General features: G+C 36.7%; 1 protein-coding gene across 1 annotated transcript in view; it reads left to right on the forward strand.

The window, feature by feature from the left end:
• The first annotated feature begins 2,086 nt into the window (after nucleotides 1-2,086).
• The window catches only part of LOC132200277 (delta and Notch-like epidermal growth factor-related receptor), a 98,863-nt gene continuing 78,595 nt past the window's right edge, over nucleotides 2,087-22,354 (forward strand). The window contains exon 1 of the mRNA XM_059625623.1: nucleotides 2,087-2,161. The gene's annotated coding sequence lies outside the window, so the exon portion shown is untranslated. The remainder of the gene's footprint in view (nucleotides 2,162-22,354) is intronic.

A 22,354-nucleotide genomic window follows, 5' to 3' on the forward strand; every position in this document is an offset into this window, starting at 1 on the left:
GGGCGACTCTTGCTCGCTCGCTCGATCTCTCGGCCGGTGAAATATTGCACTGATTAACTCGCATCATTTGACAATATTGATTGACCTCTGCGGCGCGCAAACAGCCCTTTGCTCCGCCGGCATCTGGGTCAGAATATTATACACCTGCCTCGATCGCCGTGTCGTCCATCACAAGTGACGGAACACCGAGAGTGCATTCCATGCTGCAAACACGGTGCTTAACGTGCTTGATGACACATGTTGTTGCGAGAGCCATTTGCGAGAAAAAAATTTTGAGTGCAATTCTGCCGTTATCGGATTAATGGCCTCGTAGAACAGCCGCGGATATTGAATTTTGGCTACAGCAGCTCGACAAGAGTTAGCAAAATGACCACCACCAGGTGATAAATTGTGCCAAAATGGAATTAAATTCTGTGTCGCTCTGTGTAAAGGTGGGTTTGTTTTTACTGTTTTGAACACAAATTTGGCTTTTACTATAACGATTTTTAATTAATTAATCGTTATATTACAAAATAAAAATGCAGTGTAAAAGTTTTTGGTTAACGAAGAAAGGCTAAAAAAATATTACTGTAACTCATTGTCAGAATCAAAAAGTTATAAATCTTTCAAAGAAAGAAAATGTGAAACTCACAATCAGTGAAACTAAAGGAAATTTCTTTAATAAGATTTTAATTTTTACAGCTTAATTATTTTAATATAATTTATTTCATTACTTAGAAAGTTTTTTAATAAAAAAAAAATAATAATTACGGTCAATATAAATTTTAGGTTTTATTTAATTAAATTTGTCATTGGCAGAGACAAAGAGTACCCATATTATTTTTTTCTAACAATGCAATTGTATGCAAATAATTTACTGAGGAACTTATATTTTATTATTAATTGTTAAAAAAATTACCGCAGCTGCTTTTAATCTTTAAATTTTAACAAAGATTCTAACAAGGAGAGTAAATATCTTTAAACTATTGGGATTTGTTGTATTATCATATTTTTACAGGGATAATTCCGCAATCCGCATTCAACTGTACATCATCTCGATTTGCTCACCTTTATGTGACAATCTCAAGAGTTGAAGAGCTGATAACAATCCAGCAATCCAATGCAAAACTTATTCAGCGCAGTTGGAAAAATAATATGACACGCGCGGTGTGTGTGTGGCAGCAAATATGTATATAGGGATGGAGGTAGAGAGCGTTTTGCACAATCGAGGCCATCTGGGTGCGAGTAGCAAGCGACGACCATCAGAGCAGCAGCCACTCAAATTAGCCTTTCGACAAAGTTTAATGGATTTTCGAGGGCCACCCGCCGCTCACTCTGCGAATGCATTTGCGGCGAGAGAGGTGCTCTCGTCGCGGCGCAAATGGTCTCTTTCCAACGAAACGGCCCCGCACACACTTCATATCATATTCCGCACGCAAAGTTTCGTTACTTGGGGGTCAAAAGTAAAAAAAAAGGTATAAATTTCCAGCACCCCCAAGTAAATAAATCCACAGACCTTTTTCCAAACAGTTTTTTTACTCTTGATACAGAAAACAAGCAAGGCGGATTTGATGAAAAAAAAATTAAACAACAAGGAATATAATAAGAAAGAAATGTGACTAAAAAATTAAATATATTTTTTTTCTAGGAAATTTCAATAAAGTGCAAAAAAATTCTTCAACACTTAATCTTTTAAAATAAACTTCCATCTTATTTTTCCAATATTACTTCCCCGGTGAATACCAAAATAATAATTGTATTCGATCAAGAAGTCCAAAGTTTTTACCAGCAGATCGCAGATCACAATACTTTTCTTTATTTTAAAGCCCATGGTCTCGATTTTTTACAGCTCCTCGTACAAAATTTAAGAGATCGGGAGCGGTCACGCAGAACAAAAACAGCGGCCTAATTGCCTGGGAAAGCGAGCGGCTCTCGCATTCCATGCCGCTCCTGCGATAAATTCGGACGGTCCATTCTCGGGGCGCGCAACAAATTTCGGTTTGTTTAGGGCGGGTTGCCTATCGGGCAGGGGCAGCAGGGCGCATGTGCCTTGCGCTTTGCGGCGGATGAGGAGCAGCGACGCTCCCCGGCTTCACTCTAGTCGGTCCAGGAGGCCACGCCTGAGCGCATCCAGCACCAGAACCCAAAGTCGACGCCACCGCCTGCAGCTGTGTCGTCGTCGGTAAGTCCTCCATGTCCTCATCCGACTCTTCAGGGTTCTAACCTGTGCCTCGAAAGCACCCTTCCTAGTTCAGAGCTTTCTAATTTCCCGTGTTTGTCTCAATATCAGCTTATAATTTTGATGTCCCACGAGAAAAGCAGCTATTTTTAAGATAGAAAGTAAGAATTCGAAAAAGGGTTTTAATTTCAACATTTTTTAGTTAAAAATTGGTTAGCCCAAATTAACTGAAAAAATTTTGATTTCATATTTGAAGGTTTTAATTTCATTTAAATTTTAAATATTGAAAAATTTCTGGGATTTCTGGGACATTCTAATTTTTCAGCAGAACTTTTTATACCAGCTAAAGCTTTTTGCCTTTTACTGCCAGTTTTCAAACTGAGCTGCAGTCTTGTTACTCGGTACATAGTTCTTTCCCAAGGCAAAAAGAGCCGCTTCTCGGGGGGAAATAAATGTTGTTCGCTGGCAGTTTTGGCATGCGACGTTTCTGAAATCTCACTCGTGGCGACGAGCCAAATTTCCATGCATTAGTCGCGCTGCTCGCCGCGAGTGTTTGTGTGGTAAGCAAGATAAAGCTGCTGCTGCTGCCTTTCGGACAAAAACTGCGCGCGACCCGAGTGCAGCTTTTTGCCCACGCAGCTTTGCCAAAGACACATACGTACATGTCCTGTGCGTTGCTGACTTCGCACGGAAAGACACAAAAAGACCCTAAAAGAAAAGGGCCGAAGGGCTTAAGAAACTAAATGAGAGTCTGTGGCGTGAAATAAATTTTAAATGAGTTCTGGTGCGAAACGCAGGAAATTTGCTTATTACGAAAAAGTTCAGATCTTTACGATCTAAAATATTTAAATTTTAATAAAGGTTTCTAAGTTAAAGTGCGGCCTGATAATTTTTGCCCCTCATTTCATAATTTGCATACGAAAAATTGCCTTTTTTGTCCATGTATATGCAGCAGGCTTGGCTCCAACGTCCATCAATGGGCAATAAACAATCAAACCAGAGAAGCTTTCATTTGTCCTAAATTCTCATTTTGTCACAATGAACCTGTAAAACGCACAGAAAATCTATGAAAAAAAAATATTTCTAGTACTCAGGGTGTGATTTAAGAAATTTCCACTTGGTTTTCATCAATTTGAATAAATGATGAGAACTTAATTAAATCATACTCCGAGTGTTTTTGAGTCAATCCCATTTTCATTTTCTTTTCTTTAATAAATCAAAGATAATTCGAGAGTTTCTTTTTTCCCATTGCCATGTTTTATAGGTGCGTGATCAAAAATCTCCCATTATCTGTAGGTATCCTGAAACAAGTAAGAAAATTTTGAGATACCACCTTGTGAAGTATATAAATTTTCATCAAATTTATTTTTAACATTTTCTTTCGTCAATGTTTCAAACGCTATTTTCCTTCAAAGGAATTTTCATCAAAATTATAAAAGTGAAATTCTCTGGAAGGACCATCAAACAAAAATGCTAAATCTTATGAAAAAGTTTAACATCAAAAGGCATCTGTGAGTGAGTTTGAATTTATAAGAGTGAAACAAGAAAATATCTTTATATTTTCATCAGAAATTTTTTCAATCAATCAAATTTGATTTTTGATTGCAAAAAGGCACATTTGGCGCCCATACCTGCAGCAGCAGCTAATTATTCACTCAGTTGTAGAGACGCATTGCAGCACCTGCGGGCCAACTTCAATCATTTATTTTTCTAATGAGACAGCAGCCCCTAGCACGTCTGCTCATTTGTGTGTTTGCTTGCCAAATGCCATCACCCTAATGAAATTAATTTGGCCACACGCCCTGCCAATGCGACACACACACCCGTCCTGCTGCGCTTTTTTTTTTATCCATTTGCAGCTCTCAGCAAAACAAAACACCATTATTGGGATTGATGGCCACGAGCCAATCCATTGTGAAGCAAAAAAAATCACGCGAATCGGAGGGCCAATTAATATAAACATTGTTGCGAGCGAATGGGGATTTTTGTGCGCGACTCCTTTGCCTGCCCGAGCGCGAAATTCGCCAGGCTGTTGATATTCGGAACACGGAACGCCACTTCATGCAAATGTATACACAAGTTTATACGACGGGGCCGCGTTTTCTGCATAAGCGGAGAGCTGTTCCGAAGCTCGTAAATAACCTAGAATGATTCGAATACATCTCTTCACGGTGGAGCGCACGCTATGTAAAGGAAATGTTGGAAAACGATCGTCTCATTAATTTAAGTGGACTGTTATGAACACGGCTTTATAAAATAATTACATAAATTATAAGCTTCCTACCTAGTTATAATGTAACACTGCAGAAATCGAAAGAAAACTTATTATTTTATGAGAAAATTTTTGAAAAGCCATATTGCTTTTTGAGACTAGTTTTTTTAAGTTTTTATACATGAATTTTAGAAATTGATAAGAATCCAAGGAATCTTTACTATTTGCAGAGTATTTTATAAAGATTTATTTGCAGAAATAAGCACGCTGGAGCTTTACATAATCAGCATTAAACTCTTATAATATAAAATTTCAGGAAGGAAAAGGGAGATAAATCCTACAAGGAAAAAACTATTGTTTAATCTTGTGAAATTCTCTATGTAAAAAAAAAATGTTATCACAATTCCCAAAATCGTCTTATTTAGGTTTTTGTGCAATTTTCAGATATTTTTTTTGGACTTCTTAAGCAATATTTTAGATTATTTTATCATAAAATTTTATAAATATTTTTTTCGCAGATTATTAGAATTGCAATTTTGTCCAAAAATTAAAAAATTACTCCTACTTTTTTTTCAAAAACAGTTTTAAACATTATGATTTGATTATTATTTATTGATATTCTTTATTGACTTATGAGACGTCGCCACGATTGAATTACTAAGTGCGACGCGCCCCATTTGCAACATTGTGTCAACGGACGGCTACACAACAATAAAACACTGTTTGATTGACCAAATTTAATAAAAATTTCATTGATAACAAATGACTGATTTATTGTACATCATAATTTAAACAAAATAAATCATGCTATACTCTTATATCAGGAATAAGACTAGAGATTATTTAAAAATACAAAGTAAACAAAGCGAGTGATAAAGTACCAATTGTAAAGCTTCAATAAAACCAATCACAAGGTTAAAATCAGTCTCTCTTTTCCAAGCAGCAACACCAGACGTACGAATTTTCCACGTCATTTGCCAATCGCTCGGCTGCGTTACTTCTTTCCTATATCGTGTAGCTCGATTTCAGAAGAGCTCATTCAAACGAAAACGAAGGGCCGAGTGAGAGAGGCTGCGCCGTTCTCATTATTTAAATTGCCCGGGTCAAAGGCTGGCCCGGTGCAATTTATTCCAGCGCGGCGGAAAAGCCGCCACCACAAGAGCAAGAGGCCCGTGTTTGTGTGTGCATCTCTCTCTCTTTTTGATCCGCACGCCGGCCGGCCACTTATTCTCCTTTGTCTCGGATAATTTGGCTAAAAGCAGCTACACGCGAGCCGACCGCACACCAATTCCGCTCGAATTTGTTTTCCAGCGCAAAGAGAAAAAACAAGCACGAGAATAGAGAGGCTTAATTTGCTTTGCGCGTACTAATGAGATTCCACAAAGCGGGAAATTCACCAATAAAAATGCCATCCTTTTTTCCTGAGGTACCACAAACAGAATTTTTAAAGTCCTGGAATTGGAAATTTAACAAATTGGGATCACAATAAACAGTTGGAAGTTTTTAGCTTTTCTTAAAACTTTTTTTTTTAAATTTCAAAGCTTGCCATGCCTTTTATTTTGAAATTCAAATTCAAATTCAAATTCAAATTCAAAATTTTATTTATTTTGTTAAGCATTAAGTTGCGATAGCAATTAACACTTTTTAAAATAAGTCAACATACATAGCATTACTTAAACGGTAGAATTCGTTTAAGTCATAAAATTGATGTTGCAGTACAAAAGCTTTCACTTCTTTAACAAGTACCTCGTCATTTTCGAGGGTTTTCAAGTTTCTAGGCAGAGCATTAAAGATTCTTGGGATCATATAGTCAGGACTTTCTACAGATTTTTTAAGAGTAACTTCCCTCACAACTAGGTCATTTACACAAAAGTTTCTTTGATTATATCGAGTCAACCTCCTTGTATCCACACTATCACAATATTTCCGAAAGAGGTGACGATTCCGCACTAGAAATTTAATACATTCAAGTATATATAGAGAAGGCACTGTCATAATATTATATTTTATGAATAAAGGTTTACAGGAATCCAGAGCTTCATTTGATCTCCAATACGGAACGCCTGCCATAGCTCTCAAGGCTCTTTTTTGTGCTCGAAAAACATTTATTAAATGACATGAGCCCCCCCAGATCACAATTCCGTACATTATATGACTTTGTACATGGGCATAATATATCAATTTAAGAATATCATCGGAAACTGTATATTTTAATCTAGTAAATACATGTGTAACACTTCGTAGTTTTTTAACAACTTTATCACATTGATCAGTCCAATTTAAAGTGTCGTTTATTTGTACTCCTAATAATCTACCAGTCTTTGAGATTTCTATTTTCTGATCATCAATAGTGACTTCAGGTTGGACTAAATTTCTAGTTTGGCTTGTATGTATTTGCAAAATTTTAGATTTTTTGGAGTTAATTCTAAGGAAATTATCTTTTGCAAATCCGACAAAGCTTTCGTTCACGGCGACAGTTTTTGAATTCACTTCAGAAGAAGAATCACCTTTAACGATTGCTGTGGAATCGTCAGCAAATAGAATAAGGAGAGCCAGGAGAACAACAAGGGCAATATCATTTAAGTACGTAGTGAAGCCAATTGGGCCAAGGACTGTGCCCTGAGGCACACCCATATTACTCTCGATTACATCTGAATTAATAAATTCTTCATATCGATCACAACCAAGATTTTTCAGTTGTACATACTGTTTCCTTTTTGTCAAAAAACATTCAAGCCACAAGAGCAGATTTTTATGTAAGCCGTATAGTTTTAGTTTGTGAACAAGAAGAGGCGGGTAAAGTGTTCCAAATGCATTTGAAAAATCATACAGTATAACATTAACCTTCTCCCTGGCTTCAACAGATTCATACAGAGATGTTACATAACTATAAAGGGCTGTCACTGTACTTTTTCCTTTTCTAAAACCATGTTGATCAGGGATTAGGATATTATTTACAGTAAGGTGAGTATCAAGTCTATGTAGAAAAGCTTTTTCATACACTTTAGATATTGCTGAAGTAATAGCTATTGGTCTATAATTAGAAGGATCATCCTTTTCACCTTTTTTAAACAGTGGAATTATTTTAGCTAGTTTCATATTATCAGGAAATCTCCCTTGCAAAAATGACTCGTTTATAAGATGAGTAAGTGGGGCGGTAATATAGATTGAGATTTTTTTCAAGACATTAGTTGAGATTCCGTCCCACCCATATGAGTGTTTAGTCGGAAGCTGATTAATTATACTATAAATCTCAAAATCTTTCATCAACTGTAGGCTTTGAGCCGTAATATTATTATCATCTATCAGTTTCGAGCAGTCATCTACATTTATATTACTTACATCTGGCTCTGATTCGACAAACTTATTATTCAGGCAATTAGCTATATTAAGTTTAATTGACTCATTAACACCATCAATATTCAACGCCTCAATAGAATCTAAATTTTTATTTTTACAAGATTGTGAGTTAATAAGTTTCCAGGCTGCACTAGATTTATTTTTTGCTTTTGATATTTTATTGTCATTTACTACTTTAGTTTCTTTTTGAATATTGTCCAAGACTTTTTTCTTAATAGATTTTAATTTGGTCTTCATATCCAAAATTTTATTTTGATCCAAGTTCGATTTTATTTCTAAACTGAGTTCGATCATATTTTTCTGTAGTTTTTTTGTTTCCTCGGATAGTTTAATTTTTCCAGTTTGGTTTGCTCTTATTGTTACACGTTTCATTGGGAAGGATTTTTCAAAGTGTTTAATTAGTATGGCCATGAATTTTTCACTTTTAGTATCAATTGAGCTAGCCTGATATACTTGACCCCAATATTCTTGTTCAAGCAAAGAATTAAATCTGAGAAAATTTTCTTCCGAATAATTTCTGACATATTTAAAACTATCTGTCAATTTTTCGACTGGCAGAGAAACAGACACGTATACGGCGCAATGATCAGAAAATAACATGGGAATAATTTCGAACGAGCTTTCGAGATTGAAATTAGCGTAAACAAGAAGTTGACACTCAAGAAGATCATGGAAATGAAAAAAAATCGGGCTTTTCCTCGTTGAAAATTATTTTTATTTAAAAACAAAACGGCTCTATCAGTTTCGGTCACGGTCATGAGCAAGGAAAATAATAATAATAATAATAATAAAAAAAAAATAATAATTGAGTTTTTTTCAATTTGCTGATTTGTTTGTATTTTCCTTGCTCATGAAGTAGGGTCTCAGACCGCAGACCGAAACTGGTAGAGCAGAGCCGTCTTGTTTTCTAGAGTAAAAAAAGTTTTTTTTTTTTGCAACTAAGAAAAACCCGGTTTCTTCACTTCCTCGCGTTCTATTATATGTTTCATGTGAACAAATAATGAAATGTAAGAAAAGTGCTAAACTTAAACAAAAAAATCTTATTGCATTACTTTTTTGTGATCGGATACCAAAATTAATTATTCCAACACATATTCAAATGCCAGTTTTCCATTGGGAAAAAGCTTTTTATTTTGCCAGCAGTAATAAAAGTAAATCCCAAATCCGATTCCCGAATTCGCACCTCCCGCAAATGGAAAAGTAAATCAGATTTGCTGGGAGGCGCCGCGTGGAATTCCATATCAAGGGAATTTAATTTTAATCCGGCGTCCACGGCTGCAGGCCGTGTCGTATAATATTTGGGCGGCGGCGCCAACGGGGTTGATTTATTCAAGCCTCATTTGCGGCGCAAATGGAAAAATTCGGCGCACGGCGTAACGCGAGTTTGATGCTGCGGGGTGACAGCGAGCAGAGCAGTCAAAATTGGATCGACCTGCCCCGTTATGGTAATGTGCGCGCGCGACCGTGGGTGGAATTTCAACTTGCCGAAATCTCACTCCGACAGCAGCTCGTCTCAATCCGGCGTTTTTTATTAAAAAGCGCACCGCCTTTGAGGAGACAAAAGATTCGCGCACTGCCTTCAAAGTGAGGAGTTTCTTTATATTGCGGCCTCTCTGTGTGTCAAAATGAATATTTATTGCGAGAGACGGGCACGGCTGAGCTTAGAGGTGTGAAATATTAGGTCGTCATCTGGCGAAAACTGCGAAACTTTGAGCTGATAAAGAGCGACAGTCCATTATACGAATGCGGCGTGTTTTTCCAAAACGCCTCAAATTTCCGCAATTTATGGCCGGGATTTTATACACATGGGTGTGTTGGCCAAAGTGAATAACGGTGATAAACCTTACCAACGGAAACTTTTACCATAAATTAATGTTAGTGACGTTAGTGTTAAAGTGCCACATCTTGTTAAATACAACAAAATAGAAAAATGTCACTTCATTCAACTTTATGTCTGGAAAAAAAATAAGAGTTTGAAATATTCCAAAATGCATCCACATTTTCAGATTCATTAAAAAGCGTTTAAGAGAAAATTGTGTTATTCTGCAACATTTACTGCAAACTAGATGTTTCTACAATTTCAAATTTTCACCGTGTGCAAAGGTGGAAATCAGAGATTGCATACCCACATTATGTAATATACCCGCAGCAGTGCATGTGCTATCACTTTCGCCAAATCCCCATCGACGCGTGTGCAAATGCGATTTGGTCCTTAACATATATCGCACGCCGCACATCCGTTCCGTCCGAGCGATTCGCAGCAGCAAAATCCGGATTGATAGACGGCAGGTGCCAATTACGAGCCGCGGTTTGCGAGCTCATTCGATTCCAGACCAACCCAAACACGATAATCTGCATGCCTAATTATTTTAATGCCACGATCTACTCCAAGCTGATTGAATTCCAATTTGAATGTTTGGAATTAATTCCAAGCGCCATTTTTAGCCTTTTTCGTTTTTTTTTTTTTTTATATATCATATTTTCGTCTTGTCTGACTTTTGACGTGAGGAGTAGCTTTTAATCTGAAGCACATTTTGTTTAATATTTTATACGTGCCGCTCTTAGGACGTGGAGAGGCCAATTAGAGACAGGCTGCTGTGTGTCATTATTAAAATGCCATTCAAATGCGATGATGGAGCGCAATAAATTTATACATTTTCCAGACAAGAGTGTTCTTTCTGATATTTTGTGGCGAGGCTTTCAAAGAGAGAGCGACGGCGGAGAGACTTCTTGTCAAACAAAGAGGCCCTTTGAATAAGTCATTCTCCGCGGGGAAATATACAGAACGGCGTTTAAAAAGGCAGCTTTCTTTTCGCTACGCGCGTTCATCAAAAAACCATAAATTTTCAATCTACCGTCAAGCGCCGAGTGGCTTCAATTAACCTCTACTTTGCTACTTATTTTTGCAAAGGGGGTTCTTTTATAACTTTTGTTAATGATAAAGTGAATTTCTGTAACTGGCAAGTCTAAAAAAAATTGTGCAAAAAGTAAAGTGGGATTCTGAACCAGTTTGTGTGGATTTTTAAATTTCGCAAAAGTGCAGGCGGTTTATTTATTTTCTCAATTTATCATAAATTAACATAAAATACTGATGCTTATTCTCGTTAATATGGTAAATTAAAGTAATTATTATTTAAAAAGTTTAAAAATTTCAACTTCTAGAGCGTCAGTATTGAAAATTTGTATTTCAATTTCAATAATGATTTCGTGAATTGGTGAATTATCTACATATTAACGCTCGTGTAATACGATGGTGCTAATTTTGCATTGCATAATAGTTAATCATCCTCGTTATGTATTTGTACTCTTATAATGTTTTTAATTTGTAATCAATGTATAAATTTCAGCAAATTGATTTATTTTTACATGAACTATTTACTTACAATTACATCAACCGCACTAATTTTAGGTCTGAAAATTTTAATTTGAATAAAAACAAAATGCTGCTACAAAATTGAACTAATTTTGAAAAAAAATTATCTTTTTTAATTAAATTACACGAGAAGTTGAGTTTTCTAAAAATGAAGTTTGTGAGTCCAAAGTACATTAATTATGTGCAGTATAATTTCAAAATTTTTTTTTTTTTTTATTAAGAAAAGAAGATTAAGAAAGTTTCTGAATCAATGCCCGCGTTTCTTACAAGTATTTTTCTCTTCTTTTCTGGAACTAATGTTGCGGTCCGTCCTCCCTGTGATATATTGCGATTATGAATTAAAGTTACTATCCTCTAGCTGCGTGTCCCAAATAACAAAGAATGACTTCCGCGACCTCACCGCCGTCATAACTTTTGTCCAAAGTCAACTCCACCCTTTCTTTCCTCTCCAATAAAATCCATCCAACTGCCATTGTGAGATTGTGAGATATCGTCCGATCCTAATCGGTATCAATATTTACTACATGTAATATTTACGACGAGCATTATACTGTTGGCACAGCGAGAGAACCCGAGAGAAACTTGTCCATTAGGACGTGGCAAAAAGTTGCAGCGCATCTCTCTCGATTTCTCTCCGACAGTCCAACCGTTTTTACTGCGAGATAAAAATTGCAAAAGGCCGCCATTTATTTCACATGTCGACTGAAAATATTTGCTCGACGCAGAAATAATAATTCCCCAACTGTGCACGTATGTATGTGGGACTGCTAAGTGCGGGCCGCTGGACGCTCGATTGCTCTTTGATTACTTTGCTGGCCGTGAATTTATTGAGCCTCGCCGGGCGAGCGGCTGCCAGAATCCTCGGCAAATCCCTTTCCAAACTTTCTTTTTACGTGCACTGCACGCCAGCAAGTCTAGAGCGCAGGGGGTTAAAAACTTGGCTGACCAACTGGTCGACCAATCCGCAGGTCTTTGAGTCGGTCCATTCATAGAAACGGAGAAGTTTTTGGCAGAATCGATTGAGTTGTGATTTCATTTGCCAATTTTTTTGGCAAAAGTGAAAATTTTCAAGAAAAATATCAGAATCAAAATTTTATTGAAAAAAGTTTATTGAATTGAAAATGAGCATAATAAAAATACCTAATCAATTAGAATAAGATTATGAACATCAAAAATTATAGTTAAAAAAAATGCATTCACTAAATTAATTTTCCAGCAATTTTTCATTGATTTATATAATAGCATAGTTTTATAGAAATTGATGATTAATATTCTCAAGAAATTTAAATTCTATAATTTATTTATTTCTTGTAGCGCTGTTGTAGCGTCTTACATCTCAAAGAACAAACATAATAATCTTTTTGCAAATTTTTGTGACATTATTTCTTTTATGCTAATCAAATTGAATTACTTAAAACTTAATTTAACGCGAATGATTTTCTTTGTGATTTTTTCATCAAGCTTCGACCCGTTAAAATTTATAAAAAAGCGACAAGAACCTAAAAATGCAATAACCACCAACATCAGTTAATCTAAACTCTTCTACAAGGAAAAGCACCCAACCTATTTTTCACTTTGTAAAGCTTCATCAGCAAGTCAAATTGCCGCCATCATTTTAGTCTTTCCCCGTGGCAACCACGAGCAGGAAAAACAAGTTTGGGAAAATATTAGCCCAAGGCCAAAGGGAGAACACTGAGCCTCATTTCCTCTTTTATTCCAACTTGGCCTATATTTACTAAAAAAAAAAAAAAATCGGCCACCCACTTGGAAGATAGTGTATTTTTCCGCCGTCTTTTATTTCCTGCGCCGTTATTTGCTCAATCTCAAGGGTGGCTATTTCTGCTTTTCTCTAGATTTATCGCACTGGCCGGTGTCAATAATTCGGGCGACGCACGTGCCGAGCAAAAGTGAAACTTGCCAACACAAAAGATGAAAAAGGCTCGCGCGCTTCCTGCGGAAGAAAGTGATGAGAGCATTTTTAGATAACACCACGTGCCGTCGGCAGAAATTTTGCCCTCGACGAGAGAAGAAGAGAACCCATCAGAGCCGGATTACTGCTGAATTTCAAACCACCTGACGCGAAATTTTTCTCCCTCCTTTTGAGCCGCGTTGATCCCCGCGGGAGGAAAACTTGAAATGAATTCAATCAGCCGAGCCAAATTGAACTGATCAAGTTTCGCTCCCTTATCTCGACGTCTCTTTCGCAGCCGCAGTTTATTATGCGCGAGGGGAAAAATTTCGCGCTCGGCAAGAAAAAGCAGCTTTGGCAAGAATTTTTTTAGAAAAAAAATCCTTTTGTATACTAGATTATCTTTTGTTACTCGAACTTTTCAATTTCTTCTCCCTGCTGTTTTCCATCTGCTGAGGTATAAAGTTGATCCGTTGAGTAGATTGAAAGACTTTGTAAGTATAAGTAGGTTCCAAGTTCAGCTGCACAAAAGTAATGCGTAGGCTTTTAGCCATGTACATTTTAACCGCTTGACTTCGTCCTAAAAATGTCTGCAGGTTTTGCAAAAAACATTTATTTTTGAATTATGTGGAATTATAATATGATTTGAATAAATATATAAAATTAGTGTTTTAGGGGAAAATGTGATAATTTTTAGAATTAAATAAAATACAATAAAATCAATTCTTGGTCATTTTGAATGCGGATTATTATTATTATTGCAGCTTTATTTAATTAATTAAACTAAATGAGATTTCTCATTATTATTATTATTATTATTCTTTATTGACTTATGAGACGTCGCCACGATGGAATTACTCAATGCGACGCGCCCCATTTGCAACATAGTACATGATAAGAGAGAAAAAAACAATATCACAATGCATTCATAAATTGAAAGAACTCTTTCCTATCATAAAATTTATGCACATGAACAAAACGCCTTAAACTGGTTTCAAAAACCTTATACCGAGGCTCCAAACGAACCGAAACAGGCAACTTGTTATACAAAGAAGACATGAAAGTCAAAGGGTTTTGGTTGGAAATTAACAAAGCCTGGGCCGGAACATACAAATCGCTCTTTTAGGATGAAAAAAACCTTAACACGTTATATTAGCTTTAACCGTATGCCACTTTTTTTATTATTATTTAACTTCCCAACCTCATTCTAGAGCTAATTCGATTTATAAAAGATAAAAATAAAATGTTTTTTTTTAACTGTGGCGGATGGCGGAGAGAGAAATGAGCGTGAACGTTTTACGCAGGGTGGTGTGCGTCTGCCGCACAGCATAAAACTCATTTGATATTCGCACAAAGCACCTCTCTTTCTCTCTAATTTCGGTCGCAGACGACGAGGCACTTTTTATATTTCATTGCCCCAGAGAGAAAGGGTGGCGTGAGGAGCGGCAGCCGTCTTCGCCACTGCGTACGAGACGAGAAAATGAATGTGCCATATTTAGTTAGGTGCCTGCGTACCTGCCTGCCGTGCGCACACACCCTTTGCCTGCAAGGGTTGTACCAGACCAGACGACACACACACACACGTGGAATGAATTTATATATATCTAGAGAGAGTGCATGACGACGGTCATGAGAGCGAGATGAGGGCCAACAGATATGGGGGGCATTCGAAATTAGATTTGCCAAACAAGCCTTGCTGCCGACACGCGGCTGGCGAATCCTTTCGCAGACGCGCGCACTTCATATATCCGACCCTCTTCACCAAACGCGGCTCGCATGCCAACGAGGTGTGCAGGAAATAATATCAAACGGCAAATTCCTGCCAGGTCCGCGGAAAAAAGTGAGAAGGAGTTTGAGATGCTAATCAAAAGAGTATAGGAATGTATACTGAGATGAATAAGCATAAATTTGCAAGTTTTTATTTTTCATAGTTATACCCATTTTTAAATTGCCTTCAGCATTGTAAATATCAAAATCTCTGAACATATTTTTGCAATAAGAAATTTCAACCCAAAATACCAGGAAAAAAATAATGCTTTCAAACATTCGTGAGTTTTTCATTTTTTTTTTTAAATCATTCAAGACCAAAAAATTTGGTCATTTAGAGAAATTCTTTAGTGGTTGACTGGTGGTTGACATGTTTGATATAAAATGACTAAAATGAGTGTTCACCGTCATAAAATCACTAAATTCGTGTAGAATTTAATGAGATTTACCAAATGAAAGGCTTGCATAACGACTGACGACATAAAAAAATCAGCTTTAACGCGCAATGGAAATATGATAAATATTAGAATCAACTTTCAAAAATTTTACTTTTGTTCTAAATTTCTCACCAATCAGGTCATATCTGAGAATCTAAGATCAATGTTATTATTCGTTTTAAAATTCTAGATGAAAAAAAAAATTCCGAAAAGTAGGCATGTTTACTGTTACAATTATTAGCTTGGACAGGTCTAACAAATTTTTATTTTTATTTCAAATTTAAACTGTTGTGATTTATTATTTATTGTAATGTACCACCCTTTGCATTGCTTAAATAATTTAAATTTAATAATAAAAATTGAGAAAAATTAAAAAGGTAATTATTAAAATCTTTTGAATAGTCTAATAAAATATTTAGATTGCTTAAAAAATTTAATTAATTAAAGGCGATTTTGTTAAATTAAATGCGTCACTTCACAGTCTTGTTGAATTCACACAATCACCTCCTTGTCAACTTCACCCTGCCGTGGAAACAATTTTCCCTCCCATTATTTCCATTACTGTATATTTCCATTGCGTGCATGCATGTGAGTCTCTCTCTTTGCTGCCGCATTCGGCGGCAATATGCAAATTCGCGTGTCGTGTTTTATCTGCAGGCGGCGGTGTGAAGCCGGAATAATTCTATATTGCATGCTAATTTAACAGGCAAACAGGCCCAAGATGCCTCTCTCTCGACACCGCCGGCTGTCGTCACTCGCGCCCTTATTGTCTCAATTTCCACCCCTATGTATATTCCGCGCACGGGAAAATTCTAATTTTCGCTGCAGGTGTGCCTCGCCTGACAAAAAAGGACAACGCTCACGCTTCTCTGCAGGTTTCGATTTTTCTTTCTCTTGGCCGACGGGCGGCGTAAACGGTGCTTGTTTCACGCAAGGCTAGCGCTTGAAGGACTTTTTCTTTACCCGCACGGCAGAAAAAGGATGCTGCATGCAAATGCGAAGAAACGTGACGTGATACAGGAAATTGTTCCGTGTTGAGGAATTTTCCGCTGACAACTCAAAGGAGCTCGAGAGTTGTTTCCACACAAGTGACCAGACGCAAATCGTGGTTGATCCATGGCTTTATATGGGGGAATAAAAGAATCACAAGAGGCATATCTTTGACATCTTTTCCATGAAATGGATTGTCCGATAAATAATTATCTGAAGATATATTAATAAATTTTTTTGAAATCCTTTTCAAAGTACCAAAACAATACGGTTAAGGCTTTTGGATTGCCCTCTATGCAGTTTAGAGAGAAACTCGTTAAATGAGCAACGCCAGTATGAACAGATGAGTGGAAAAAGCAAAGTAAATTGGGGAGAAGGACTTCTGTTTAAAATTTTCTGATCAATTTTGCTAAAAATTGCAGAGTATTTGCTTACCTTTTTGACCTATGTAAATATTTTTTATTGTAAACTATTATAATACAATGGATTTATCATGATTAATTTATTTGCATTGGTGACTGTCTCAGCCTTTTGTTAAATTAATTAGGAGTTCCACTTTTGAAAAATAATAGCCGAAAATTATTTTGATATGCATAAAAAATTTGATCAGAAAATCATTTTCTTTCTAGTTTTATTTTCTTCACTTAATTCAAATTAAACCCCCTCTCATCTCTGTCCCTCTACATTGAAAACGAAGAGTCCCTCTGAAGTAGAGTAATTTCCAGAAAGTAGCAAATGGACCATAATCAAACCTTTTGGACGCGGAATGAAAAGAAGAAGATTTATTTAAGCAGCAGTGGCAGTGAGATATTATCTTTACAAGAGTGGCTTTTAGTTAGTTTCAGGAAGACCCTCTCTTTGGTCTTTCTCTCTCATAAAAGAATAAAGCCCATTACGCGGCCTACAAGTTCATAATCGCAAATTTGAGCTCCAGCACCTGCTGGCTTTCCTACTCGAGAGGGCGCTGATTAGTTTTAATGGAACGGCCTCTCGAATAATTCAGCCCCTTTCCCTCCGCGTTTGGCCTTATTTACTCGAAAGAAAACACCGAGTGTTATCACCCGGACTCCTATATATATTTTCTCGGGCTGCTCCTTTAATCAAGCTTGCGCGTCTACATTTCTCTATTTACTTTAAAACTCCATCTCGCCTGTTTTTCTTGCTCTCTCTCCTCGGGCTGCTTTCTTTCTTTTTTCCGCAGCCTTCTTTCTTTATCTCCCTTCGCGCTTGGCTTCTTTTTGAGCCTCTCTTCCTCCCTCTCGGCGTGCCCTTTCTGCTCTGCAGCGCAAATTGAATTAATTTCGCCGCGCCCTCTCTCCGCCTCACCGCCAGCCAACGGATTCAAATTCGGGCAAATATTGATTCTAGTGAGACGGAGAGAGAGCCACTCGCCTATGTGCACTTTAATTAGATACATTAAACCGACGCTCTGCAAACACCGGTAAAAAAAATGGCACTGCATTATATAATCTGTGCACCGGCTTTTTAATTCAACTTTGTTTATCTCTCCGGACGAAGTTCGTCGGTGGAGTTTTCCATTTGGTGTTATTTCTAGTGAGAACCATTTTTACGTTAGTACTATTTTTATACGCTGAAGAGAAAATTTCTTTGATTATGCAACTGGCGCAGCACGATATTGCATATGCATGGCGGGGAGCAAAATGCGCTATTTTCTCAACTCATCCATATCTCAAAAGAGAGAGAAAGAGAGAGAGAGAGAGATGCGGAGGCAAAAAATTACTCGAGAGCAGATGAAAGGAAGCCGGCTGAATTTGATGAATTTGTGAGTGGAAGCATCAAAAGAGAAAAGTCATGCAAAAAATAATTAATCTGGTGTCATGGATAGTGCATCTGAGCTCAGTCTGTATATAAGCGTTTGTCTAAAAAGTATTTGTTCTTGTATAATTTTATTTATTTAAGAAATCAATCCATCAATTGTATGCAAAAATTAGATTTTTTTTTAATACTTCATTAATAAATTTTAAACAATTTTGGTGTAATTTGTATCCAATTTTAATATATATATATATATATATATATATATATATATATATATATATATATATATATATATATATATATATATATATATATATATATATATATATATATATATATATATATATATATATATATACAACACTTTTCTGATGCGTTTTTTTTTAAACATTGCCAAATTCTTATTTTGATTTACAGTTATAGATTTAATTTTAGAAAGTCAAAATTTATAGTTATGCAATACTTTTTTTTTTTTTAAAGATACACTTTTTTGTGACACTGAGCAGTGGCTCAAATTTTCACCTCGAAACTCCTTAAATTCTTTTTATTATTTTAAAATATCCAAAACAAAGCAGTTGTTCATGAAGTCAAATTAAGCCATTTTTTTTTATAAAAATGTGAGCTGGTGCCTTTCCCAAGAGGGATAAACAACTTAAAAAAAAATAATAAAAATGAGCAACCCTAAAAACGTTGCAAGATTTCAAAGAAAGAGGTCAGAGTGCGCGAGAAGTTCTGTGCCCCGGTTCTTCTTCTCAAACGCAGTGGAAATAACGCACCCGCAGTAAATCTCGCCTTTCTCTCCTCTGGCAACTTTCTTGATTCTCTTCCGTGTCAGCTGCTGGCGCGCATAATGAGACAATTAAAGCGTCGAGGCACGTGGCGAGATTAATTCGCAAGCGCGTCGCGAATTCCACAGCTCTTTCTCTCTCTCTTTTCTGATTCCGGGCGCGGTGATTTAATTTTCGGCACCCGACGCCCGGAATGCTGATTTTCGACCTGCCCGACTAATGAAGATCTAGCGCGCCGGATTAATTTACTGCCGCCGGCGAAAAGGGCTTTCTTTGTTTTTCAGGCCTGCTCTCTCTCTGCTGCTCTCGATCTTATCCGAGAGAGAGAGGGCGAAAAATGACGATGATAATGCGCCAGCTCGCTCCCTTGTAATTACGACCAGATTTTATCAGACACCCGCTGAAAACATTTTTTGGCCGAAAAAACTACCCAGCAGACTTCCCTCTGCGGAAAAGTGCGGTCAGCACATTCACTGTGCGAGCAAATATTTTGGCGTGTGCGGGAAATTTATATGCCCGCTGAAAAACGAACGAACTGCGTTATCAGCACATAATCTCTCTAAGGATGATTTTAACATACCCACAGGCCCTTTTTACAGTTCAAGCTTTGATAAAAGTAAAAACTTATATTCTCTGAAAATTATAAAATTTATAATTGGCAGTTCAACTATTATTATTATTATTATTATTGATCTTTATTGGCTTATGAAGCGTCGCCACGATGTAGTGACTCATTGCAACGCGCCCCATTTGCAACATAGTACAAAACAAGTAGAAAATGGAGAGTAAAAAAAACAACAAAAAATATTACAATGTATCAATTAGTTGAAAAAACTCTTCTTTGCTATAAAATTTATGTGAATGAACAAATCGCCTCAAACTACTTTCTAAAATCTAAAAATTAGATATACATTTTCCTAACAATAAGAAAATAAAGAGATAATTTTATCTGTTATAAAATTAATTTTTTTACATACTCATTGTTTTAAATTGTAATGCAGTTAATGTATAAAAGATACCTATAAAAATTGACGTCATGTTTAAATAGGGTATAGAAATATATAATAATTTTTACTCTGTCTACTTAAAAATTTACATCCCCGCATCACCTTTCAACTCAATTTTCTGATTAGAAAAATAATTTAAAGCCACCTTTATTGCTTAAAACCTGCTTAAAACCTTTACCTTTTTACCTTGGTTAAACCGGTTAAACTATTTTCCTTTCATGCCACATTTATTTTACCAAACTTTAGAACCTTTTTTTTTATTATTTCCACTTAAAATTAAGACAATCAATTGCACATTTAATTTTTTGAAATGTTTACCTTTTTTCAACTTCTTGCAATGCTATTGCATTTAAAATATCGTCAATTTTTTTTATTCAGACTAATGATTTTTTGTCATTGAATTGCGATGAAGTTTTAGTTTTAAATTAAACTAATATTTATTTGTGCAAAAAGTAACTTTTTAATTATAATTATTTCTGCACCTCAAAAACTCTCCGACGCACTGCTCTAGTTAGAATTGTCTACTTTGATGTAGACAAAAGTTCTGACTAAGTATACATAAAAGTCGCACAACTCAGAAATGAAAGAGCAAAGTTCATTTTTAGAGTAAAGCAAAGTGCTTTTTGCAAATTTCTTTAGCTCTCTTTGTTGAAGTATTAAAGGCCGGGCGCGAGCAACTAAGTTAAAAGGTTGAGAGGGTCGTGCATGTATGAGCGACTTGAAGAGTCCTTGTTTCCGGTGCGCGCGTTAATTGCGGGGGTGCGCGCGCACGGGGTCAAGGCGCGGTGGCATTGCGGCCAATCGGACCCTAATTGCACCTTGAGAGAGAGTGGGTCCGCTGGAGCGACTCCCCTGGGCCTTTGTCTCGGCCGCGTGCGGCCAAATGGAGCGAGCGCTTCATTTAATTTCGGCCTGAATGGACCTGCTTGAAGGAGCGCGATTGTTCCTGCAAATCCCGGCGAGAGCCGACCGAGGCAATTCGAGTTGCGACTTCATTGTTCGGGACACTCTCTCGTCTGCACAATTAAATGCGGCTCCGCGAACTTCTTCGCCTGCTGTTTACTGCGCTGCCTCTCAAATCCCCTTTCAGATATACACCGCGGCCCAAAACAAAAAGACGCGCTCGAAATGAGAAAAGTACCAAAGTAGACGAGATAGCAGCGCAAAGAATCACAAAGTTTCCAGACAGAGTACCTCCTCTTCAGAAAAAAGAATCAAAATTAATACATTGGGGTTTGCCAAATGAAAACGTTCTTCTGACTGTTACTTTTGAAAGCAACATGATTCATTGGAAACAAAACCCTGGTTGAGACTAAAAGAATAAAAGACAAAGTTAGTGGAGTCTAACTTTGTCATCTTCCATCTCTTACAATAAAAAAATATCGTTTCTAATCGTCTAATTTTTCTATTGTATGGAGACTTTTAAGTGATAGGCATTTTTTTGCTCTGCAAAATTTACAAAATAATATATTTTGGTTTCTTGGTTTTAGAAGCAATTTTAGACAGTAAAAAATCTAAAATTGAAGTAAAACAAATCACGATGCAACAGCTTGAATTAGAATATTTGGAAAGAAAAACATGACAGAAATACCTTAATTTTAGTTTGTTTAAGTGAAAGTCTTTTTTTCAATAGTGTGGGTTCACGCGGTGTCCGATCTCTTTTTGATGTCGGGCGTTTTAGCAGACCTCTGCTACTTGTGATATACCCTTTCTGCTCTTTTTTTCCAATTCAATTTTTTTCATGAGTAAGACTTAAGTAGAATAAACAACAAAAATTTAAATAATAAGTTTTTCAAATATTTAATTGGTCAAATTATCAAATATCATTATTTTTGTCAAATCATTTATGTGCATTTGACGTACCATTGGTTAGAGAATGTTTTTATAAATTTTTTTACGAGATGTAACTTTGAAGAAAATCACAATAAACTTCCAACATATAATAAAACAGTTTTATTTGAAATTATTTCAAAAAGTTTCAAAATTTGATTTTTTTTCTTTGAATTTATAAGTAAAAAAAAAAAATAATCGTCTGTGGGCAATTTTAATGTAGTTCTTGGATTTACTTAACACTTAACGTGGTTTATCAATTAAAGGGCCCCTGAATTTTATGGTTTTAATAACGCGCATTAAATGTGCAAATTTTGCTGGGTGACCAAAAATTCGGCGCTCGTATCGGGTCAATCGGCATTTGAAAAAATCGGCGTTGGAATTTCTCTGCGCTTTCGCCAGGTTGGCCCGCTAAATTTTGAACCAGAGCAACGCAGTCTTGGCAGCCTCGGAAGGCAGAACCGCGAAGGGACGAGGGCCTCATGTGCCGACGGGCCGATGCGACACGGAAAACCAAATAATAAAGGAGCCTGGCGCGCGTTTAATAAAATAAGATTCACGGCTTAACCCTACCTTGGGGGGACGGCGATTGTTCCTGGTCCGTTTGGGGTCCTCGGCAGGTCGGCAAATTCCTCCATCGGCTCCGATTCGGCGAGATAGGAGCGAGAGACGACTTTTGTTAACGTTGCACAAAATGGCACACAATGCAGGAATGCACTCCTGCAAACACTCTCCCTCCGTCCG

The sequence above is a fragment of the Neocloeon triangulifer genome, unplaced genomic scaffold (genome assembly GCF_031216515.1).
Source record: "Neocloeon triangulifer isolate White Clay Creek 2 clone unplaced genomic scaffold, ASM3121651v1 ptg000014l, whole genome shotgun sequence".
NCBI classification, from domain to species: domain Eukaryota; kingdom Metazoa; phylum Arthropoda; class Insecta; order Ephemeroptera; family Baetidae; genus Neocloeon; species Neocloeon triangulifer.